This window comes from Rhinolophus sinicus, linkage group LG05, assembly GCF_036562045.2.
Source record: "Rhinolophus sinicus isolate RSC01 linkage group LG05, ASM3656204v1, whole genome shotgun sequence".
NCBI lineage: Eukaryota > Metazoa > Chordata > Mammalia > Chiroptera > Rhinolophidae > Rhinolophus > Rhinolophus sinicus.
The window spans coordinates 64,894,286-64,920,980 of NC_133755.1; the positions used below are offsets into that span (position 1 = coordinate 64,894,286).

Here is a 26,695-nt window from a genome sequence, read left to right on the forward strand (position 1 = left end):
TACACAGATGTCAAATTATAACGTTGCACATCTGAAACATATAATTAAAAACATTTTTTCTTCATAAGTTAGTCTGTTACTTCTATTTATTCACCTTCGAACCACACTAAGTGATTTCTTTTCTCACTGACATTTTAGATGTCAGCAGACCTTATTATAACCTCCCCAGGCTTCACATTTCCACCTCGTAGGAGCATTCATAGCTATATTCCTGTTTTTGTGGATTGCCCCGAATTTAAGTATGGCTACCTCAGTAGTATCTGGCATCTCACAAGATGAATGTCATAAATTGAAAATTCATAAAATCAGGGCACATACGCAGGTGCTCAGTAACCACATAGTGAACTGAAGTAATTCTGACGTCCATTCCCATTTGTCAAAGTCTGAGCTCATATGTCACTGTCACCTCCACCACGTGGCAGCATTGAAAGCCCCAGGGAGTAAACAAGTTTTCAGATTTAAAGTAAGTCGTTAGAAAACATAGCTCAACGTATAAAGTCTTGCTCAGCAGTTGGAATGCATATTTGAATTACCTTTCTTACATTTAGTTATGGCTTTCCTCCACATTTCACGCACTATTCCATGCCATTTCAAGATAAAAACCCAACCTGAAGACCACACTGGCAGTTACAGAAACTACCAAATCTCTACACAAATGACTTAATCCAATCCAACACAAATATGTGCCAGGCTAATGAAAATTAAACTCCCAATAATGAAATCTTTTTCCCATGAGTAATATATGTCACAAATACTCTACATTTTTAAAACGCTGTCTGCTCAGGAAAAGACATTTTTTAAAACTCATTTTCCTGCCTTTTGTATCCAAACATTTCAGATCACTCTCTAGCAAGCTGTGATTTCCCCAAACACCCCCCATGAGACTAAGCATCAGTAAGAGGCTCCCTTTATAGGTAGAGACACAACCATAAAGAAGTTAAGTAGCCTCTTGAACAAACAGGTCAGTGCCATACGCCAAACTGCTCTCAAGGAACCAATATGGGATGGTGATAAGAACCCCGAGTCCAAAATTAACCCATTTTGACTTCTGTTGCTGAGTTTCCTCACTTGCAAAATGAGAGCATGGGTAGACTAGGTCAATGTTTTTCAAATTGTTTCCCCTAAAACGATGGCAGGGGTTGGAGCCGTTGGACTGAGTCCCCTTTCATCATCTAGAAAGGTGCCATTTTTAACTGTTTCTGTTAAGAAGAGGGATCTTCTATTGAAAATGAATAAACACACATTTTCAAAACCCTGGTCTAAATAACCCCAAAGGGCCATTCTTTCTCTATCCACAGAAAAGACCCAGCCTGGTAACCTCATCCATTAAATCATTAGTGATCCACAATGGAGACCCAGAATGTGAGCTTATTCTAAAGTCAGAATATCTGATGGGAAAGGGGCACATTATTACCTAGTATATTACCTAAACATGTGACCCCGGGAAAGTCACCTCAGTTCTCTGGACTGTATTTTCCTCAATTAAAATTTCTTCATGTGAAAATGTAGGCAATGCCTGCCCCTGAAGCAAGATAACATGAAAACAGTGCCGAGCACAGAGCAGACCCCAGAAGGGAGGAGCTGGCTCCTTCCCTTCGTGTCAATGGTCACCCTAGGCCAGCTGGCCTCCGTTCTCCCCACTCTTAGGCTGCTGAGAAGGATCAGGAGTAACTCAACAATATAGACTGTTTCCACCCCAAGCCCACTCATTCATAATTGATCCTACCTTCTAACAGGCTTCATGGTTCGGTACCTAACAATCAGGGAACCAACACCTCAGCTGAGACCTCAGGGCCACCCCAGAATCCTCATGGAACCTCCAGTGGATTCTCTGTCAGTCACCAACGCCTCCTTCCCCGTTCCATAGTCACCCTCTGCCTTTTGGTGTCAGTAAAGGACCTTTCCATCTACTTTCCTAAGTATATATCCTCCACTTCTCCCCTTCGAGGGACACTGTCCCTACCCTTCCTCCGCATGGAACACGGGGACTCCTTCACAACTGCAATCTCTCCTTGTCTTTATCCACATTTGCTTACATATTGTCCATGGCTGCTTTTCTGTTACAACAACAGAACTTAGACCACCTGTGGCCTGCAAAGCTTAAAATATTTATTATTTGGTCTTTTACAGGAAACATTTGCTGACTGACTCTTGTATTAAAGCAATTATTAAACTAATTGGAGTTACCTCCCCCACAAAAATGTGAGCTCCTAATGGGCAAAATTTCACAATACTCTTTCTATTTTCTCGTTATGTACGGCATAGTGCTTTGCATACCATAGTGTTAAATCAAATGCTTTCTAAATCGAACACTCTCTTAAAAAATGATTAATTTGAGCCTCAGTGTTGGGTGTCGTACCTATTGGTTATCCAATTGGTGGGTAACAGGTCGTTTGACTGAAAAAGGAAGAGAAAAACCAGACACCTTGTGAATTTTTTTTAAACAATTTGCAGAGGATTTTAAGCGCACATTGGCTATGAAAATAAAACAATAAGAAACAATTGCACTAAGTCGCCTCAACATAATTAGGTGCAATGGGAGTTCGGGAATTCTCCCACCTTCATTAACAATCTGTTCACTCAGGTGTTACACAATTTCACAGGGAAAAGAATCAACATTTTGGAAGTTTACAACCCATCAGCAACAATATGTAAAAATAAGACACCGATTTGATTGTGATAGAGGGAAAGATTCTGATCACAGTTTTTGTTAAAGCTCACATGCTCAACATTACCCAACCTGATACTCACAAAGTTAAAGCAGCAACAGCTACTATGTTAAAAAGTACTTGGAAGTTTCCTCTCCTTTTCAGTTCTGCCACTTCCTTTATCATAAACAGTGAATAGATTTGCTAAAGAAATGTTATGATACCATTTCACACAACCACAGTTTGTTTCCAGCGTCATGGAGGCATCCATTGTGCAATTATGTGTCGAGAGTATGATTTCCGGCATTATGGCAACCACTGGAGGGACCTCACACCACGATCTTTTGTCACTGTCAGCTTGAAAACTCTAACCAGTGATGCAAAGTGGGTCTCACTCTTGGGGACGTCACAGAAGACAGTCAGAATGGATAGAAGCTCCAGACAACTAGCTGACAGTGACGCAAACATAAAAGCTATTTTTACAGGGCTTCTCATTTCAACTTTGATTATTTACTAAGACATCAAATTGGTATATTTCCAAAGTATATATTTGTGACAAACTAGGAAGTCATTTGGTGGAAGAGTCTAAAAAATGATGAATACTGACATCAAGAACATAGGGCATTTTTATTTTGCTACATTTCTGGGGAGAAATGACAATCTGACTGAGATGGTCACTTTCCTCCAAGAGGTATGACATAGAAAGCAAAATGGGTCGAACAAAGAAATGCACCGCCTGTTGGGTGTGAGGTATCAGATGAAGAAGGCTGAGAAGTAAAAGCACAGCTGCTGCCCGGGCACTCCCAGAACAGGTCACTGCAGATGGCTCTTGGCCAGACTTCACACCATATCTTTCTTGAGGCTTCTCTGTCACTGTGGGGTATCATAAGCAGCATTTTCCATCCCAGAAGAAACACAACACTGTCATCGAGGTCACAGAATGTACTAGAAGCCTTTGTTAGCAGGGACGTGGAAGCATCTACCCGCAAATGAGCCTCCAGAAGGTGCCTATTGGAACATGCAGGTCTCTATGAGGGCCAGCACCTACATTTTCCCCTCATGACCAGCCTTGAGGGAAGTTGGTGGGTGCTGGAAGAAAGCTCCTCCTTCCCTCAAAAGAAGCTTTTATTTTTCAGACTGAAAAGAACACTTTAAACATATTTTCAGATTTATTTTAAAAAATGCTAGAATAAATGCCAGTTGCTATACAATGCCCCAGAAAAGTAAACACTTTCTCCCTTTCAACTACACTTTAAGAAGCAGCCTAGAAAATAGGAACCATTTTTATTATTCTATTCATGGATGTCAATACTTAACCTAATTGTAATATTTTGCTTTTGCAGCGGTGTCTCTCAGAAAAATTTCAAAAGTCACACTGATAACAGCACCACATGATGTGATGGTGAAACTCCGGCACTTTGCACTTTATCATTCCCTACGCAGCCCAGGACAAGAATGGCTTCCTTCTCATCACACAGAATTATCTGAGAGAGGGGAAAGGACCACCAGACTCTCCCTTCTGGCTGCAGCCATGACAACTGGGGATGCCGTTTCTCTGGACTTGGTCTTTCATCGGAACGATGAGGCAAAGCATCATACACTGTCCAGGCCTGATGTGTAAATGGTATGTCCCATGGAGCCTCAGCCCTGGGAGAACAGCAGCCCCCTTGGAACCAAGAAGACAGCTGAGGACAGAGAAAACCATGCTCCAGATCAGACCATTTTTCTGTTCTGCTTCTGCATCTTACACTAAGAAGAGCACAGAAGTCAGGTGGTGGCCGGTGGAGATGGTGGTGCTGTCAGCAGGGAAGTCTTCCTGGGCACAGGGAACAGGTCTGGTTTTCAGAAGGACCCTGCACTATGGTAAATCATGTACTGGTTTCCCAGCTCATCAGACCCCTAAGAGCTATGCAGGGAGCACACACCTGCAAGCGGGGATCACTCACTGCCCCCTGGAGGTACAATCTTCTCCCAAGGAGGGGAAACCAAGTAGAGGGAGTCCCCATGCTGCACCCCCACTGCAATGGGCCAGAGCCCTGGAAAGACAAGCTTCGCAGAGGGGTCACAGGAGTCTCGAGAGGCATGACACACAAAGATTTAACATTCGTGGACATTCTGGGCAAACCAGGCCCGGGGGAGGGCAGCACACAGAAAGCACCCAAATCTGTGCTGGATAAGCTGAGAACTATAGCCTTGTCACCACCAAGGAGAGAAGTCTGAAGCAAGCCTCATGTGTATGCGTGCATGTGTGTATGACACACACGCGGGCCGTGTGAGCACATACATACATATATATTTACATGTGTGTGGCCTTAAGCACCATCTTGAGTTTTGCACACATCATCATTTTTTTAAAATCTATGGCTGTCTTTTACACTCTAGGACAAAAAATTTCAGTAATTCAGTCTAAATAGAGGCAACTAAATGAGTTAAACGAGGATGATGCATTTTTTAAAATTGGGCCGCCATTGGAACCTCAAGTAGATGTTTAAATCTCACCCGAAGACAGAAGGTAAACTGATGCCTTTGGGGATCGTTTGTTGTAATGACAAAGAAGTAGTGAGCACTTCAGGGACCAGACAGCCAGGGCCATGCTGCTCAATAAACAGTGCTTAATGGACGGACGTGAGAGGCTGAGCCATCACTTACGGCGAGCAGGCTACCAGGGCGAGGGCCCAGCTGGGCCTGGGGGAGTCAGGCCAACTTCCTAAGTCTGTACAGGGGAAGCAGCTAAGGGGCTTTTAAATTTCCACCCAGTTGTAGCATCCTTTTACATTATAAACTGGGAAGATAAGTAGACCCACAGAATCACGTTTACTAACAATGCAACTAAACTCTGGCCCAACAGCTACAAACTAAGACAGAGGTGAAATTCGTAGGTTGAATACATTGCAAATAATATTCGCCAGAGGCCTTCTCTCCCCCACACACTGCTAAGTCTTCACAAATGTGCCAGGTAGGAAAGTGTTTACCTCCAAGTCCATGTATGGGGCTCCTTTATTAGGAGAAAAGCAAGTAAGACAGATCTCCTACAGTGACGTAATAGGATTCTCTATTCCAATCTAAAACCCAGTTCAAAATATGAAGTATCTTGTGATTCATTTGGGCGCACGGGAATATTTATTTGTTTTAGCAGTTGTTGGAACTGTGAAACACAAATGAGTTTCTAAATTAAAGTCTGAGTAGCTGGCCTTACATACTTTTATTTACATATAACTTGAACTTTCATAGGGTGGTCCAGCATGGTGGTGAAGAGCATGCATTCTGATGCCTCGCTCCCTGGGTTCAAATCTTGGCTCTACCTCTTAGTGCTGTGTGACGTCATGCAAGTTACTCAACCTCTCTGTGCCTCAATATCTTCCTCTGCAGGATGGAAATAGTGGCAATACCTACCTCTAGGGTTGTTGTGAGGATTATATGAATTGATCTGCACAAATACTAAGAACGTCGTAAGCACTCCAGTTATTACCTTCATTTCAGCAAGGCAGAAGTAATGTCTCAGTAATGCCATTTTCAAACACCAGGAAAATTACTGCAAGACACATTTCAAGGATACAGAGACATAGTATGTCCTTTCTGAAGTGAAAATCACTCTGGGAATGTAATACACAGGAGACAATACTGGGTTAAGTGTACGAAATAGCCATCCCGGTGACTAAGGGAATAAAAACCACACAGAGAATGGTATGAAACGTGCTCACGACAGCAAAGCCAGGCCACTGCTCCACAGGGGCATGGAGCCAGCCTTAAGGGAGCCAGTGGGGACAATGACTAACAGAACAGCCCGTGTCTACACTAATAAGTGACGTGGCGGCTTCAAGGGGTGCAAGAAAGCCTTTAAATTATGAGACATTGTTGCCCCATTTCTCCTGCTGTGGTACAGGTTAATTTTGAAATTATTAATGTGCCAATTTAATCATCTAAAATCACAATATAAACTCCTGGATGAGTTTTGTTTGTGTAAAATTTGTTAAGTTCCCCACTTCCTGTCCAGAACTTGTCTGTTCCGCCGAGAGCCATGAGCCTAGAGAACTGAGATGAATTAGGGTGACCTAGGAGTGTCCTTGACCTAGGAGTATCTAAGGCCTCAGCTTAGGCTTCTTTGCCGTCCACGGGGTGGGGGGGGTGGGGGGGGGCAGGAAACCAATCCCACCCCCAACAATCTCCACCTCCTGACATCTGCACTTCTCAACATGCTCTGTTACTCAAATAAATATGATGTCCTCCCTCTATTTTGTTAAATTAATTTGCCTCTTCTGATCAAGGATTTAAAACAAGACTTTAAGTTCCCAAAGAAAACAAACACAGCTGTCTTCACTAGTCTCTGAAGTACTAACAATACAATCTTTTATTGTTTAAAAAAATGCACATACATTGAACTTGTCTTACATGGGATTTTATTCACATCTATTCAAAAAAAGAACCACTTATCTGACAATATGTCCCTGTCAAATTATTCTGGTCAATATACAGAAAAATAATCACTTTTCAAATCCCCAACAGGAGAAAACTTCCAGCAATCAGGAAAAGCATTCCAGATGCCATCCACACTCTACCATGGGTAATCTAATCACATTTTATTATCTCAATGGCATCCCTCAGCCCCAAACAGAGGAAACAGAAGGACACAAACAACTGATAAGAAGGTTCCATATTTTAATCACAGGTTGGTGCAGCTACAATATGACTATAATGTATTATTACAGACACCTACAAATCTCTTTATGTTTTCCAAATGGAAATATATAGAGAATGTAAATATATTCTTATACTCTCAGTTGTTTGATGAGCCATTGTCTCCCTGGAGACCTGCCTGGATGACAAACATTAACTTTTGCTCAGTTTTCTGGACAACCAGTCAACTGCCTCACTGGGCCTGGCAAATACTTTCTTGAAAGTAGCACAACCCTCCAACTCAGCAAACCCGAACCAGAAAGTGAAAAACAAAGATGGAGGAGCTGCCGGCAGATGGCGGGGAGAATCTACCGCAGTGTGGGTGGGAGCTGGAGAAGACATATTCATTTTTGAAGGTGCACAAGCACCCCAGGATTGGGCGGCGGTGCAAAAACAACCTAGGAAGGAGGGGGCCTGAGGCTTAGACCCCCTCAGCCCCCACTGCTGCCCCCAGGACTCTGAGTGGATGGGAGACCAGCGTTGCTCTCAGGGGCCCACTAGCACAGGCCACACCTGCTATTATCTGCCTTTGTCACTTGAAAAACTACCTTCCTGTGTTTCATTCTGCCAGGAAACTCCGGGGCTTTCTGCAATAAATGTCTATTTTTATAAATAAGGATCTGAACATGTTCATTTGAAGAGAGGGGGAGAGACAAGTTTAATAATAGTTTGACCAATCCAGGAGTCTCCCAGAATTCCCAAGGGAGAGAGTAGAAATTCAGACCACCCTAGAAGGAGATGTGGATTTACCCAAATACCACAGTCAGGTGCCAGCAGGCAGGTCCAGCAGAGCACTGATGCATTACACACGATGCCACCATTCTCTCTCTCTCTCTCTCTCTCTCTCTTCCCCCCCATTCCCCCCCAGACACACCCCAAATCCACAGGGAGATCATGGTACCCCAGGACAGCACAAGAGCTCAAAACACATCATGTCACTTAACCTAACTAAGGACTGTTATGTCTCCACTCTATAGATGAGGAAAATTCAGGCTTCGAAATGCCGAGGAGCTCGCCTACAGCTAATGAGGAACCTGAAACCTCTCCAGGTTCAATTTCCTGACCTTTCAGGTATGGGAGTTGAACTACTACATGTGCCTAGATACAGGATAAAGCTTCATTTCTAAAATCACCAGGCAACAAGAAAGGAGTCACCTTCCCCTTGGTTTCCTACTAGACTCTCATTTTGCAAGACGTTCTACCAATTACTTCTATCGGCAACACCAAAGTAGTATTTGGAGGAAACGCTCAAGCCTGAAACTCACTTAAGTCAACCATTGTCTCAGGATGTACTTTTTGAGAATCACTATACAAGAGACAAAGTTAACGTAGAGTCAGTAATTAACCGGAAAGGAATGACTCACGATTCCAAGTGCTGGATACTATAAACAACCCTTTAAAGTTCTGTAAAAGAAGCAGTTAACTGTTCCAGTGTTGGATGAGTTAGTCATTGTGCCTCGGGATACAAATGATTAGAGAAGACATCCAAAGCTGAGCGGGTGATGGCATTCCTCACGGTTGAGCAACGGAGGCGGGTGAGCGGGTTTGGGGAATGAGGAGTTCAGGTTTGGCACGCTGGGTGAGAGGAGCCTGTGACACATCGCGGAGGATACCAGGTTAGCAGCTGGGACAGGGAGAGGGTTGGAGGGGGCACGGGAACTGCGCTGGAGAGAAAAGATGTGGGAATGAAAAGCAGGGCAGAGATAACAAGGGAGAGAGAAGAGAACAGGGCCTGGATTACATCCCTCAAATACGGCTGTAGTTGAAGAGTAGAAATCAGAGCAGACGGGATGTCAGAAGCAGGAAGAAGACATGGAGAAATGGCGCCCAGAAACCTAGGTGTGAGAGAATCTCACTGACTGCATGTGACACGCAAAGCTCCAAGTGGGGACAGCATTTCAGCTCCTTCAGGACCCATCACACTAAGAGACAAGTTGATGCCTATGTGGCTGGACTACAAGCTCGTCAGATGGAGAAAGGTGAATTCACTTTGAGCCTCGGGAAGTCAATGTTCACAGTCAGTCAGGGAAGAGACAGGCACGTTTCTCATGTGTCAAACCCTTGACAAAGAGGGCAGAGTCCAATATTGGCCAGGTAGACAATAGTCCCAAGAAAGGAGTAGTGATGTGGGGACCCGAAGGATTGAAAACTCCTCACAGTTCATCTAGTTCAATTATACTTGTGTTAACTGATCACTGAATTTACCAGTGGACTTCACATTAGTAATAATGGAAATGAACCACAGTGCTCTATCACACGTGCAGCCTGATTTGATCCTCCTCACAGCATTCCTATCGGGTGGTAAAGTGCAAGTTCATCTTCTAATAACACGCTCGCTACCTAACAAGGCAACCCATTCCACTGTCAAAACATGTCTGTGTAAAAGTCCTTTCCAGCTGAAATAGACTCTTCCTTCCTGTAGCTTCCACATTAGTTCTGCTTCTTAAGGCCAGACAAAGCTGGGATGTTTAAAGATCATGTTCTCCTCTAGTCTCAGTCTCTCTCTCTCTCTCTCTCTCTCTCTCTCTCAATGGAATTACAATCATCTCCTTCAAACCATTCTTTCCAGGGCATGATTTCGAGTCATTTCATCATCCCTCATAGCTGCACTCTGACCAGGGTGACACTGCCTAAGGTTCCAGATCAGCAGAGAGAAGACGTGCTCCAGCGTCCCTGGTAACCACGTAGCACTAATCTGGAAATGCCCATCAGATCAGCACCCCGCCCCCTTTCGCTAACCAACCAGTCCTGTGCTCAGCTCTCATGCACTGAGGAGATCCATCCGAATGTTCCCGCTGCTAACGTCCTGGCCTTCCTCCCACCCCACCCTCCACCTCCATTTTGAAAAGCTGGGAAGAGAACCAACACATATTGACCACCTACTGTGTGCCAGCTGCTGGGAGGTGCGCTTCCACGTGATTCATTTCACTTGAGTCTCATGACAGTTCTGCAGGATAGTAACTCATTCAAAGTCACACAGGAAATAAGTGATGGAATAGGTATTCAAACCCAAGTCTTTCTGAAACCAAAAATCCCCGAGCAAAATCTGGAGCTGCACTGTCCAATAATACAGTAGCCATTTGCCACATCTGGCACACATGACATGCGCCTGTCTTAATTGAGATATAAAGTAAAGGTAAAGTATACATCGAATTTTGAAGACTTAGTTAAAAAAATGCAAAATATCTCAATAATGTTTATGTTGACTATGCTGAAATGAAAACATTTTGGATACACTGGGTTAAATAAAATATATTATTAAAATGAGATTCACCTGTTTCTTTTTACTTTTTTAATGTGACTAGTAGAAATTTTTAAATTAAAAAAAAAAATTTTTAATTTCATACACAGACACACCATTGTTTAGACAAATGTGGTAAGTCATATAAAGGACGAGCAGCCTAAAAGCATTAGAATTTAACTAGAGCCATCAGTTATCCATTCACTCGTCCCCTTACTCATTGGTTCATTCAACAAATATTTTTGTGCAACTTCCACATGCCTCCAGGTCCCAATCACAACCAGACCATGAGAAATACCCGACCATGTGAGCTGAGACTAAGGAGACAACTTTCTGCAACTTCTCCGTGCCTCAGCAGGTTTAGCTTTTAACCCATTTTTAAACGTGATTCTGGTTTACAGCACATATGTGTCTATCTTGTGGAGAATTATTTTTTAATCCAAAATCAGGCTCCTCCTCCCCTGGGAACATCACGGAACCAGCTCATGGTTCTTGTCACGGCCGAGCACGGAGGTCCGGGGAGGCCCACTCAAGTCCCTTACAAGCATGACAGTATAGCTGCGCTAAGATCTAAAAATAAACCAGAGACTATATTAACAATGTAATACTGTAAACGTAATACATGTCGGACATTAAAAAACAGGGTGCAGGTCATGGAAAAATGGTCTTCAGAAAGTAGCACCGAGGAAGTACACTCAGAGATGCAAAGAAACAAAGAGCAACAACAGATGCTGGGAGGAGGTGGCATCCCAGCACCCTTGCCCCCGGCGGGAGGTGGGGGAGAGGGTGGATCACAGGGTGGGAGGGCCGGGTGTCTCGGTGAGAAGATTGGATGTGATGTATTCAGCAACAGGCACCTCTAGTAGATTCTTAAGCCAGAGAGAAAGGTAACAAAAGCAGCTTTAGACAAAGAGTAATCTGGTAAAAGTATGTGGTATGACATCGACTGGAGGAGAAAAGGGCCACAGGCACTCAGGTTGCTTGTGCTGGTAGGGGTGGTGTGTGTGCAGAGGCATGAGTTTAGCAGTGATATCTTTCTTCACATAAAATTTTGCGCAGCTGAACGCAATGTGGCATTCTGGAAAAGAGAAAAGATATGAACGGGAAAACTGGTGAAATCTGAATCAAGTCTGTAGAGTAGTCCTCCCTTATCTGTGGGGGAAATGTTCCAAAACTCGCAGTGGACACCTGAAATCACAAATAGTACCAAACCTTATATATACATACATTAATACATATGTTCATCCCTATGATAAAGATTCATTTATAAATTAGGCCCAGTAAGAGGTTCACAGCAATAATAAAATGGGACAATTATAACAATATACTCTAATAAAAGTTACATGAATGCCTTTGGGATAATTATTAAGCAAAATAAGGGTTACTCGAAAACTAGCACTGTGATGCCGAAACAGTGGATCTGATAACCTAAGAGACTAACTGAGCAGGGAGTGTTTACAGTGGAGACACTGGAGAATGGAATGATTTACGTCCTGGGCTGGATGGAGCAGGAAGGCATGAGATTTCCCGATTATGCTACGCAGAAGAGCGAGCAATTTAAAACTTATGAATTATTTATTTTTGGAATTTTCCATTTAATATTTTTGAACCACGATTGACAGCAGATAACTGAAACCATGGAAAGTGAAACCATGGATAAGGGGGTAGGGAACTACTATCATTCAGTTAAGAGTAATGCACCCAGGTCAATTTCTTAGTTTTGACAAACGTATTGTGGTAACGCAAGATATTAAACATTAGGGGAAACTGGGTGATGGGTATACGGGAGGGAATTATCTGTACTGTTTCTTCAACTTTTCCATAAATCTAAAATTATTCCCAAATAACAAGTTTATTTGAAAAAATCTGACACCGAAGTCCAACTGGAAATGCCAGCCACTCTACTCTGCCCTCTGACTTGCTCCGCCTGCCAGTACCCATGGAGGGTCCCACTGAACAGTCCAGCCCATCAGAGGGGGGCCTTGTCCAGAGGGGGTAAATAATGAGATAAGTGCGATTAGAACTTTGACAATCTAAGAAGCCTGTTTCAGAGTAAATCCATTGTATGCCTGAGGAATCCAGTAACATATCCCACTGTGAGTGCTCTCAGAATGTGCCTTGCAGTCCCTTCCCAGTAAGCCTGCCCCACACTCAGCCCCTCAGGCCCATGTGACTGCCCTGTCAGCTGACTAGACAGGGAAAGTCACCCGATCCCAGAGAAGCGAGTTCATTGGCTGGCTAATGGCCTCGGTGCACCCGTTGTGAAATCATTCTGGGGCGTTATCATGGTTCCTTTTGGGAACTAGAATCAGGAAACAGGACAAGGTTAGCCACTGACACTATTTGCCAAATCAGTAAAGGTGACATGAGCTGCAGGCAGAGAGAAGCAGAGATTGTGAGCAGAAAGGAGAGAGAACAGAACAGAGATGGGGAGTGCTCAGTGGTAGGACAGGTAGAGAGGGAAGCTGACAGATGGGGCATAGCCCAGCCATGTGACCAGCAGAACAGAGAATGCTACAGCCCAGTGGGAAAGTTGCCCCTCAGCTGGGTTCTCCTGTGGTTCCTGTCCCTCCCGAGGCCCAGTGTTCAGCCATGCCTGGGTCCCCATATAGGGGAAACCTTACAGTAAGCTCCCCCCACTTAAGGGATTTGAGTGCGTCTGTTTCTTGCCATCAGAAGTCTTTAAAAAATACCTTTGTGCAAAAATGCTCCAGCCTCTGGCTTGTGAGATAGCCCTAGTGCTTTCTTCCAGGATTTTTTTTTTTTTTGGTCCCCCTAATTTCCTCCTACGAGGAACTCTTGGAGGGGTAGGAGACAGTGTGATTCAGCCAAGAGGGCCCTGGCTGATGGGGAACAACTCTCAGAGCTCCCCCAGCTCAAGGACCAGGACTCTGGGCACATCCTGGCCTCAAGTCTTCTGCTTCTTCATCCACTGCAGGAAGAGTTCAGACTGGGTCTCGGCAGCTCTAAAAGTCTCTTGACCACCTTTGTATACATCATCCTCTTACTCCTTGGCCATTACGTCCAGAATCGGAGAATGATAAGGGCTGCCTAATGGAATAGGAAGTGGAACCTAATTTCGATTATCTCCATTTCTGCAGAGCTGTGAGATTTCTGTTTCCCTAGTGAGAGACACTATACATCCTACCCACTTCCTTTCAGCTGCCAAGACATTCTACAGGCTCTTCTGCGGCTCAAAGGATGTGAAACCCATTTTACTTATAGATTCTCATTCTGGTTAAACACACACACAATATTATTACAATCTAAAAGAAAAAGCGCATTTACTTCCTCCAAAACCTCCATACACAAAGTCAATTTCAGTATCTAATTGAGAAGACAGTCCATAACCATTTCTCAGGAGGTTTCCATGAAGTCATCATTTAATTCACTTATTAATTCATTGAATATGTACATATTTATTTCACTGTAACATAATTATTTTGCTCATTAAACATTTTGTGCTGCCAGAGACACCTATGAAATCTAATAAGCGGTTTCCAGAGCTACACAACACACCAATTAAAAATGTTAATTAGATCTAAGTGAACAGCACAAGAAATTTAACAAAGTGAATTCCAGGGAGGGAAAGGAAGAAGAACGTAATATGTTAAGTAAGCCAACAGCCATGCCATCAGGTCTGCCTTACTTTCCCACCACAGACTCTTTTGATTCTCAAAACTGTCACATTTGAACTCAAAGATTTTGGGTCAAAAGGATGACATAATAACTCATAGCAATGTTGGGGGAAATCCCTCAGTAATATACTCAAAGAATGCAAACTATCCAAATGTACTATCTCTAGAGCACCCGCTACAGGCGATGACCCAGGGTTCGCACTGGGCCACACCCAGCTGACTGCTTCAGAGCAGAGGCAAATGAACGAAGACAGGCCTGTATGCCTCCATGTTAGTACGTGCCAGCCCTAGAAGAGGCACGATGTATCCATCCAGGCCCTTCAAATTGGAATAGAAAACATTCATAAAAGAGCTCTGAAAATGAAAGCAACAGGGAGGATACTAACATGACCCTTCCGTTCCTGAAGAAATTACAGAAGATGACTTTGCAATGTAAGAAATGCCTATGAAGGTATTTTTCTTGGTAGAATGGTACCTAGTGTTTTTTCCTCACCCAAAGAAGCACTAACCTGTACTATAGAGGGACAGATTTTGTTTAGATACAGGAAAATATTTTTTTTTTTGGTTTTAGGATGTGCTTTTTTGTGTTGCTTCTATCTTAACATAGAAACATACTTGAACAATCAGCAGAAAAGATTTAGGTCATTAGGTCTTCTGGCTTTCTAATAATTTTAGATGCTTTCAGAGACAGAAAGACAAATCAAATGAGACTTCTGTTCCCTAGAAACTTCCAACTTACTAATGAAATACTACCTCAAGGGAGGAGGATGGATTGGACAAACAAGCTTACTTGCTCTTGACCTCCAAGTCATCAGGCAGTCAGCCAAAAGAAATCAAACAAATTGACCTGTCTAATAGTCTTTGATATTCCTTACATTTCAGCTCTACTAGAGGACCAAGTAGAAGAGGGTTGCCATCATTTTCCTCTGAAGTGTTCCTATCCTAAGTTACGTACTTGTTGACTTTTTAGACTCCTTTACAAGAACAGAATCTCACAGCCACTGAGACATCTAATCATCTCTCCGCCCCCCGTGTCCCCCCACACACACACCTTGTGATCCTCGTTCTTCCTTAGATCACTGATTAAACTTGTGGGGATCACGCACCCATGAGAATCTGATGGCCACACCCCCAGAATACAAATGCTCCACAAGTTGATCATGATATCGACTTTCTATACAGTCCCAAGGGTTCATGGGGCTTCCAAGGCCATCATGAACCTTCTCAGGAGCCACAGTTCCCAAGTTAAGAAATCCCTGCCCCAAACTATTTCATGTCCAATTAATTCATGCCAGAATAAGGCCTGGCTGGTTGCATTCATTGTTTCCACCACAAGTATCCTTTATAGATGTGAAAGAAAATCACAATTCATTGGGCCCCTTCTATGCACCAGCCCTAGGCTAGACATTTAATCTTCCTACTTAAATCATCCTGCAAAAGGGCTGTGGGGACACAGCCCCAGAGAGTAATTTACAGGCTCTCGGCCTCACGTGGAAGGGTGCTGGCGGAAGGGGGGGGGGGGGCGGGGGAGATGGCGTCGGCTGTGGCTGATTGGCCGTCGGCTGTGGCCGGTTGGCCGATTGGCCGCTGGTATAACTGCTGCGGCTACGGAGGAGAGCCGAGGACTGCTGAGGATTGCCGAGGAGCCGAGCAGAGCTGAGGAGAGCGGAAGAAGAGAGCCGAGGAGAACGGAAGAGGAGAGCCAAGGAGAGCGGAAGAGAGTAGAGGAACAGAGCCGAGGAGAGTGGAGGAGAGTCGTCGGTCGGTTGGCGGAAAGGCGGACGGCAGGTCGCGCGTCCGGTGGGCCCAGCCTCCAGTGAGACCATACTGGTATGACTCCCCTACCTATGGCTCCGTGTGTGTTCCTTTCTGGCCTCACCATATCCTGCGTTCTTATGTGGGGAGCAGGACCAGAGACCCTGCAGGCCGCCCCGCACGACAAATGGAGGAGCGACCAGGGTCTCCCGCACGACAAGGGCTATCATTCCTCTGTTTTTACATATGAGAAAATAGTCTTCCTTATCCTGACCCCAGCATTGGGTGTACCTTTAAGAAAAAGAACTCTCTTTGAGAGTAATCTCACCATCACTGACAAGTAGGGCCACAACATGAATGCGTTTCCCAGTAAACAGAGCTTATTATCTCAGATCTTGGGCCAGGTCCCATGGCAAGTGGCTGACAAAGCTGGGAGCAGCCCGATCACCCGAACCCATTGGAAGGCTCTCTCCACTACGCCAAATTCTGGTCCTCCTTTATCTTCTCTTCCCACCTCCAGGACCTTAGTGGTATCCACCATGTCTCATTTTGAGCACAAAATCTCCTCCGTGATCTTCCACCAGCTTCCCCCAACAAATCCATCCTCAATCTGAAGCCACAGGAATCTTTCTCCCCTAAATACACATCATCTCTGCTGAAAGCCATTCTACAGTGCCCGGGTCACTATAAATAAGGTTCTCAGCTGAGCCTGACTTCTGCCTAAGTAACAGCCTCCTTTCTGGCTTCTATGCCCGTACGTCTTTTGATCCAGAAATTGTGAACAACTATTGGTCTCCTAAAAATGTAACATGCCTTTGTAGGTGGTGTTATTTCTACTTGGAGTATCTCATTGCTATTCATCCTTCTGCTGTTAAAAACACCTCCATCCAGCCGTCTCTGAAACGAACTTACAATTAATTGACTTCTTCCTCCGTACTTTTCTCTATTTTATGAACCTCTACAATTACCACTTAACTAAAGTATTACAAAATAATGAATGTACAGTCTCTTTTCCCCCCACTAGGTTATACTTTGGTTATTACTCTTTGAATTCTCAACATTTAGAATCATGCCAAGCCAAGAGCAGGCACCTAGGAAATGCAAATCGATTAAGTGATTTTTTCCAGTATGCTGACCAAAAACAAAAAGGAAATAGGACTCCAGCAAAGACAGAGGGTCTCTCATGGACATGAGCACAGAGGACCATGTGGAGATGCAGCTTTTCTGCTTGCTCTGTGATTTGCTTCAATATAAGTGATCTGGATAAATGAAGTGCTAACGTAACACGTTTAAAGAACTCCCAAGAAACATACATCAGCACTTACCTAATAAATAATTAAAAGACAAAATTAAAATGCATGTTTAAAAAAAAAAAAACTAACCTACTGGCATGACAGCGTAAAATCGGTAAAAAATTAATTATCCCCTACTTTAGGTTGTCTTTCTCTTAAGCCTATAAGTCCCAATGTTCAAAATTACTCACTTAGATTTTAAGTTCACTCCACCTAGATCCCTTTGTGGAGACAACAACCCAAATGTTCTCTTTTCCTGATTCTGGAGATCTTTAAAAACAAAGTTTCTGCTCCGATCTCACTTTTAAACCAAAGTAACAACGTTAAGATTTCAGCTTTGCTGCTCACCAAGCACAATCACAGGACTTGGTCAGGGAGCTATGAATTCACCCTTGTTTGCTCCTAGTAAACGCGTGTTCAGTAAATGAACAAATTAATGTACCAACCACTTGCCAACTCGTGATGTTTCCTGGTTAAACAGACAACTGCTAAGAATTCATATTGACTTTCAAGGGTAACTAACTGCACCAGCATTGACTTTCCAGTCAGCTAACCTTCTTTGCTTCCACATTACGGGATGAAATACAGATCTCTCAGAGATTTCACCAAGCTGAAGCTGAGCAAAGCATGGTCCACAGCACCCAACTGGCCTCAGCATTGACTTTGGAACGGAGGAATCAGTTACCAGTCTGGCCCGTAAGTAGGCCCCGCGGCTTCAACAGGAAGACCAGGACTACAAGCATGACTGCATTTCCTAGTGGCATCTCAAGATACTTTAAGTATCGGTTTTTGCTGCCAGACTCAAATAAAGGATACTCAAGGGAGACTAAAGATAATTGCACAATATGTCATTTTGGAAAGAGGTAGCAGCCATCTTCTAAATGTATCCCCTTTTAGTTAACTGAAAGGAATCTCCCTATTTAATGACATTGGTGTTGAACAAGTTCAAACGACAATCAAAATATGAAAGAGGGAAATGCCAGTGCTCTTGCTAGTCCTGCAACATGCCCTCTGAGCCTCTGCCCTCACAGGGCCTGCCCAGCATGTCTCCGGGAGTTACTCCACACGATAAGGCCAAGTGCCCAACTCTTCCTCTGAAGACACCATTAAAATCAATTCATGAGTCCCATCCTGGAAAAATGTTATATTCCAGATAAAGTGCATTGATTAGCCATTCATCTTCCCATTGCTGATCAAACAATTCCCAGTCAGGGCTTCTGCCCTTCCGATTATGAACACTGTTGCCAAACACGATGGGATGTAGTACAAAGCCCACAGGACTGGGTGGAAGGCCTGGCGGGGCCACTCACCAGCTGAGTAAGTGTGGCCTGGCATCCCAGCAGTCCACAGGCTCCCCAGCTATAAAGGGGAAATATTAGCTACCAACTGCAATGCAGTACTGTGAAGGAAAACAATGAAATAAAAAATACCCAGCATCCTGACTGGTACTCAGGAAGCATACCCAAATGTTTGTTCCTTTTCTCCCTTCGCCCAAACAAAGCAACTTGGTCTTTCTCTCTGCCTGTGCTGCCCTATCATGGACAACTGGACAATGTCCACTTCCTCTTGGAAACCTTAAAATGGCTGGGGGGACCTCTGGGCACCCAGGAGCCTCTGGTTGGGGGGCCCTGCCACGTGCATGGCCTTCCTATTCTGAGGACACCTGGGACAACCACACACATGCAGGTTGTGGGGACACTGCAGGAACAGCCTATCCATCTGCACTGCTTGCTTCTCTTCTGCTATTTCACCTGAATGAAGCCTAAATGGTTTTCCACCGCAGAGGCCAGAGTCCAGTACTCAGCGCCCATGGTCTGAACTTGACATCTGCTTTAAAGGGCATAAGAATTGGCCCACACCTGACTCCACATTCCTAATGAGAACATTCCAGATGAAGCAACATAGCAAAAGAGCTGAGTTTTAATATCCACTCCCAAGGACTATATAGCTTTCCAGCCCTACCTCATGCCTTTGGTCGGGGGGGGGGGGGGGGTTCTAAACTAGATCATCCTAAACAGCACAGGCAAGCTAGCACTACACTCTGTTTCCCCCTGGATAGTTTTACTCCAAAGGGTACGTTCCCCAGTCTTACATCGGTCCTTGTCCCAGGTCTCTGGTTAACATTCTACCAACTTATGAGTCTTAACAGGCATCAACAAACTGTTCTGAAAGATCCAGATAGTAAACACTTTCAGCTTGACAGGCCATGTGGTCTTTGTTGCAACTGGTCACCTCTGCTGTCATAGTTCAAAAGCAGCCACAGAGCACACATCCAACAAAGGGGCATGGCTGTGTTCCAGGAATAAAACCTTTATTTCCAAAACAAGAGGCTGGCCCATGGGCCCTGGTTTGCCAAGCCCTGCTCTTAAACATTTTCCGTGAGTATGGCCTTAACTGTAAAGGCAATGAAGAAGTGGCATTGGTCCAAATTACCCCAAATCAGAATACCCCACCTTTATCTGAAATAGTCACACCACAGATAAGCAGGTCAAGGTGGCAGGAAGGGCACAGGAGCTGGAATCCAAAGGGGAGAACTCAAGCATAGATGCTGTCACCTCTCATCTGAACTATGGGTTTTGATTACTTGGCAATCTGTAAGGGTCTTTCCAATTCTACAATTCTATAGTTTTGAAACCTGTGACTTAGTCTGTATTTGATTTCCATGAAGGAAAAAAAAACAGGATTCTAAAACTCTAAGTGATTGCAAATTTTTAAAATCTGAATTCAAAAAATAATACATGCTCACTGTGGAAACTTGAACAGACTAAAAAAAAACATAAAGAAGAAAATTAAAATTCCCATAAGTCCCACCACCCAGACATGACCAACTAGTACGACCAAGCACAGTGTATTTCCTCATTTGATATCCCACATAATTATTTGAGTAATGTTTTCAACTTGCATGGAAGTGCTCTGATTGTATTTAATCCCCTACCTAGGGCAGCATAAAGAGGGTAATCTCTGCATCTCATAACCCCAAAATTTCCACTAGATAATTTCCAACTGAAGTCCCATCTCCAGGGATGATGGCATTTTAGTGAAGTCTTGCCAACATCTGTATAAAGAAACACACAACATTATATATGACAAGTGCAGTAGCCACAATTATATCCACAGCCAAGCAATGTCTTTGAACTTGCATATTCTTTTCGTAAAAGAAATATGAGCCTCTCCCGACGGTAATACTCTTCTACAATATACGCCAACAGAGGTTCAGTGTGGGGACGGGGAAACTGAGGAGCCCACTTCTGCAATCCAGGTGTGGTCCAGCACCCCAGCCAGAGCTTTACCTGGGCAGATGTGCCTCATTGTTTCAAGTAAAAGAGAGGAAAAGGAAGAGCCCTTGCACACAGGAAGGCCACACCAGACTCCAAATGACGGCTGTCCCACCAATGCAGGAAGTAAAGAGGACAGAGCCATGGACCAGTTCACCTTATTTAGAATAACACTGCTAGGACAGCTGGATGCAGGGAGAGGAAAAGTCACACAAGTAAAGGTATTTTTCATATATTTCATTCACCAAGGAAGACAAAAGTTTGATTTGTAAGAAGAAATCTTTTTAAAGTGTTTTTAAGTTACAAACACAGCCACAGAAAAATGGAGACAACCACATACAAGGAGAAAGGACAGTTAAGATACGTACATAATGAACAGAGGGTTCTGACGTGCTGGTTTGTTATGTGAATCAGAGGGCTACTTGGGAGCTGTTTTTCAGAAACACAAATGCCCAGCGCTGAGGACAGTGGCATGAGCGGCCTTTCCTGCAGATGAGATGTTTGGTGACTCAATGCATCAGCAGATGTGCTCAAGAAGCTCCGATGCCTGAGAATCCTGCCACTTGGTGCTAACTGCCAGCTGACTCATCAGCACATTCCAGATGGCTGATAGAAAGAAACGCTCTCCATCCCGCTCTGCCTCAGGGTCATTTCATTGGAAATGCGTGCATATCAAGTGTTGCTCTGGCTCCAAACCACACGACCAAAGAGGCCATGAGGAAGCCCACAGTCCTGGATGCTGCCTTTCATTGGGAAATGGGCAACTCAGCTCAAAAGCACGCTGGCAAGGCCGTTGTACCACAACCAGAGGAAGGAGGTAGGATTCAGTTCTCTGCACATTCATGCATTTTATGGGAACACAAAAGGAGGTTTTCACAAACGAATCCATGTAAAACACAAGTAGAGTGTCTCCATTCTGTGAAAGAGATGCCAGCTTGGAGAAAGCAATCTATTCTTATCCTCCCAATCTGGAGTGTGTTTGAGCCCCGGGGCCCTGAAGGGCCATCTGGGGAGCGGGGGCCTGAGCCTTGGTGGGCACTGTGAGGGCAGAGCCTCCGGAGGGCGTCACCAGGACCCCGCTCCCCCAGGCCCAGACAAAACAAGCCTGGAGAACCTTGGATGTTATTCCCCAACAGGAAACGCCTCCCATGCGGTTCTGCGCAGATAATAGATGGTGAGAAGGAAATGGCACCATCTGTTCTGTGTTGGAATGTACTTTACTGTCCCACCACAGGCACGAGTCCTGACAGTGCCTGCAAGCCCAGGCGCTGAGTGTCCTTTTCAGAAAGACAGAAAGAAAGAAGCCACAGCATAGAGCATGAGAAAATCACTTTTGGTAAGGAAGAGCATTTCAATTCAATACACATTTAATTTTCTCTACACATGCATCGTAACTAACAGTAAATCACATCATTTTGTTTAAGGATGACAAAAAGTAAATTCTTAACAGACTATAGATAAGATATAGATAAGGCAAGGAGATAAGAGGACATTCAACCAGATAAATAGCAACCAACAAAAACCTGATGAGCTGTTTAAACTCTGTAAATTATTCAGGAAAAGATAAGTTGAATAGGAAGTAGGCTACGTCAAAGTGAAACGTCAATGAACTGAGGCAGGATACATGAGTAGACTCCCACCTTCCCCACACTTGGACACACTTTGGTTGCAGAACTTGCCGTATCAGGTGTGCAGGCTCAGTGCTCCTGGGAAGCATATCCTGTTTATCTGGGTGCCTCCAAGCCTCAAGACCATTGTGAGCAGGCGCTGCTGTCTGATGAGAGAACGCATCTCATCTCTCCTCTCTGAACTGAGGAAGGTGACCCCAGGTAGCCTTCTGAGGGCAAGAACCCACCTCTCTCTGCCCACTTAGAGACTGAGCTTCCTGAGAGAAGCCAACTGGGCTTCTTCACCACTTTCACCCCGTGCCTGGGACATAGTTAGTGCTCAACAAATATTTGTTTAACGAATGAGTAACTACCTCAGATTTGGAGTAGGACCAATCCTCAGAAAATATCACTGCCACTCATGTGCAGAAAAGGAAATAAGAGCCAACCACGGTAACTGTATAACGTAAAATTGTAACACTTGTTAATGGCGAAACCCTGTCCTGCAATCCAAGTACTCTAATTCAGTCCTGTCTGCTTTACCCCACTGCCATCCCTGAACCACACTCTAGAATTCCGTATATCCTCAGGAAACTTTTAAAAGCACGTGTGAAGATTAATAAACAGAAACCACATTTAAATTATAATTGAGAGGGCCAATAGGGGGAGCTCTCACATTCTACCACTCATAGTCAAACACCCAAACAGGAAGAGGCGTACTTTCTATCTCCAACAGGAGGATGTTTTCCTACTCTACTACTACAGCAAGAAGAAGTTCTTGCATGGCAACTATTCAGTCAATGAAAGACGGTTGCAACTCAGCCAATAAAAAGCCACTACACTTTGAACTCCCAATTTCCTCCAATGAACTCTTTGTGTATAACAGTCCCTCTGAACTTTCCTTTTCCTCTATAAAAGAACATTACTCTCTTTTGTTCTCTGGATTTGCACATAGTTCTCTATTATACCGCATGTCCATAATTATAATTCTTTGTTATTTCTGAATAAACCCATTTTGCTGAAGAAATATCTGGCTCTCTATTTATTTAAGGTAAACACATGTGAACCATAATTTCTGATAAAGCATTTCTGCCAAAATGCCATGGTTATCAAAACTATAATGGGCTATGCGAAAATGACATATTACCTTACACTGCTTAGAATGGCTATTATCAAAAAGATACGAGATAAGTGTTGCAGAGGACGTGATAAAAGGGAAACCTGGTGCAGTGTTGGTAGGAATGAAAATTGTTGCAGCCACTATGGAAAACAGTATGGAGAGTCCTCGAAAAACTAAAATTAGAACTACAATATGACCCAGCAGTCTGACTTCTGGGTATTTATCCAAAAATAAAAAATAAAAACACTAACTCAAAAAAATATGCACCCCAATGCTCACTGCAGTATTACTTACAACAGCCAAGATATGGAAACAACTTAAGTGTCCATTGATAGATGAATGGATAAAAAAGAGACTGTACATATATACAAAATGGAATATCATTCAGTCATAAAAAAAGAATGAGATCTTGCCATTTGCAACAACATAGATGGACCTAGAGGGTATTATGCTACGTGAAATGAGTCAGACAGAGACAGACAAATACCATATGATCTCTCTTACCTGTACAATCTCAAAAAAAAAAGCTCATTGATACAGATAACAGATTGGTAGTTACCAGAGACAGGGTTTGGGGGTAGGTGGAATTGGTGAAGGGTATCAAAAAAAAAAAAAAAATAGAAAAAAGAAAAAAAGGGAACTCACTCCTGAACTAATCGTTTTCAGTTCAAGCAGTTTCCAGTCAATGGCTGGAAAGCACAGACACCCATCCTTGTTAGAGGATAAAAACTAAACATACCTTCATAGGGATCTATAATGAACTCTTACCTGTAAAGATTTAATGTGAAAATCATGTCAAAGCCCATACAGGTGGTCAGGAACTATTTGCACCACTTTCACAGGCTTATTAATAAATTATAAACTTAACCTAGAAGTCTGGAAATGACTTTACCTTTTTATTCTAACAGTGTGACCAGGGAAAAGCTAAAGATGAAGGGGGTTTCTCGAGTGCAGAGACACCCCTAGCCCCAGGAGTGACAACCAAAGGTCAAGCAACAGCCTCAGAGGACTGCCGTCTCTCATTGGCCCAAGTGACCACAACAGGCACGCCTCATTCTTCCCACCTTCTTCATTAGGTGCATGAGATACGAAACTCACTCCAGACATACACCTGTGAGGTATCTGTTTTCAAATGTGTAGTGTCTTCCCCAATAAAACTACTACCTGCCTGAAGGAAAAAGCTACCTCTAAACAACTTGGCCTGAAGTTGGAGCTTAAAGAATGTAATGATCCCGACGAGCACAGATTTCCAAGATCGCAACCACCTATACTCGGCTCAAGCAGTCAGTCTGGGCAACATCACAGGGACTCTCGTGAGCCTGTCCAGACGCACCTGCACTACACAGGTGAAAGGCCTCCACCTGGCCCATCCCACCTCAGCGGGTCAAGCCTGGTTAAGCTCATAAGCCACCAGAAGTCAAGAGAAGGTAACAGTCAAATATAGGGATTTATTGCAGGTGGTCCCGTCTGAACAGGGAGCCCCCTCCCTCCTGTCCAGAGCATTCTCCCAAGCGCTGGGCTCTACTAGTATGAGCAAGGCTCCAATTCTTGTCTCTCCACAAAGATGGCCTCTAAACAAAGGCAGGACATCTCTGGACCGACTCTTCCCAGCACTCTGCTCTGAGAAGATCAACCTCCAAACAATCAGAATTAAAGTGAGAACAGGAATGTCATTTACCAACAGCCAGACCCTTCAGCAGATGGTGAAAACGTGTAGTTTAGATCCCTCCAGAAAGGCTCTGAGGGTGTAACCGGTGATGAAATGTTTGCAAATCAGAGTATTCATCACTGTTTTGACTCCCTGAAAGCAGACATTTTAAGCCTAACAAGAAGGTACTCTAAGCATAAATAAAAGGCCTATCTTATTTGGGTTTGTAGGATGATTTCATTTTAGCAAATGAAAGTCTCACAGATGTAACTGCAGAACCAGCTTAAACTGACCTTATCCTGTTGCTAATAAAATACTGTGTAGTTTTTCAGGGACAACAGAATAAAACCTCAAGTCATGCAGCTGAAGCACGTGCAGAGGAGAGACTTTTGCCCTCCAATAACACCCGGAACCAAAGTCTCACCACCACCCGCCAACAGAACCAAAGGCCTGGAACCTGACCGGATCCTGAACGCCAAAACCCTTTCAGAGCAAAGAGTCCATTGTCCAGGAAGGTCTGGTGCTGAAGTCCCTGACCGTTTCTTACCATAAATGGCCAAGTTCCAAAGTCCTCCAGTTGGAACTTGCCCCCACCAACTCTTCCACATGCCCGCCTGTTCCCCTTAACCCTTAATTCTCCTTCCAAACCCCGAACTGGAGAGACAGGTTTGAGCTCTGCCTCCCGTTGCCTTGCCAGTTGACCTCGCAATAAAGCTTTTTTCTTTTCTCAAAAGTTGGTGCCATAGTATTAGCTTCTATGCACCTCAGGCAGTGAGCCCTTGCTCGGTAACACAGAGACCTCACATAGAAAAGGCTTTTCTCCAAAGTCACATTTTAGAGGGATCACCAATCATTATGTGCTCATCCATTTAAGAAATGTTTCTGTGGCAGAGGTAAGAAATATAAGAATGAACAAAGCCACAGCTCCTTTCCTCATGAAGCTTCCAGTCAAGTGGGGAATTCAGACATGGAATGATACAGATGGGCAATGACAGTCCAAAGTGTAACAGAGGGAAAAACATGAATAAGATGGGGACCTCCTACCCCCTGATCACCTCCCAGCAGGCTATCAGCCATCAAGTTTCCACAATATTATTTAATCAGATACAGGCCAAGATGAGAGAGAGCGAATAATTCATGTGAGGGGCTGCACACGCTGAGAAGCCATCTTGTGTTAATGGCGGTACCATGCGTCTCTGGCCCCTATGACTCCTCTTAACTATCTAAACAAACTGACAGCCATGTTTTGAACTAAAGTGCCACTTCTCTCCTTTTTTTTAAAGCCACACTGGTTCTAGAAGAGTGGAAGAATAAAATCCCATAGCCAGGAACCATATTATAAAGGTATACTCAGACCTACTCCTGAGCCAGTTCTGCTATTAACTCAACGCTGGATTGCCACCAGCCTCCATGGGACACCCATGGCCGCTGGCTTGTACTCTTGGCACTACTCATGTCATCTAGATTGCTGGAGGCTGGATTGAGGGAATGGGGATTTTACAAGAAGGCAGATTTATACATCATGTTGAATGTCTAAACACAGTGATGTTATTTTTGTTTAAGTAGTAATCCCTAAGCATAACTTACATCTAAAAAAAAAAAAGTCTTTTTAAAATCATATATGAAGCGACACAGTTTTATTTTATAATGAAGTACAGTTTCATGCTTATAGTTTTAACATACATAGTTAAAAACTGAGGCTATAGCCTTATACAATGCCAGACCCATGGAAATTGGCAATAAGATGAGGAAGGAAAAAAAGACATTCCATATCGCTTTGAAAAAGAACTTAAGGTT

General features: G+C 43.8%; 1 protein-coding gene and 1 long non-coding RNA gene across 3 annotated transcripts in view; one reads left to right on the plus strand and one right to left on the minus strand.

The window, feature by feature from the left end:
* The window catches only part of SH3RF3 (SH3 domain containing ring finger 3), a 365,943-nt gene that overhangs the window by 309,832 nt on the left and 29,416 nt on the right, over window positions 1-26,695 (minus strand). The gene's annotated exons all lie outside the window — the stretch shown is intronic.
* Window positions 8,520-10,591, plus strand: LOC141571579 (uncharacterized). Its single transcript, XR_012496418.1, has 2 exons — window positions 8,520-8,938; window positions 9,892-10,591. It is a non-coding gene; the product is annotated as an uncharacterized LOC141571579 (long non-coding RNA).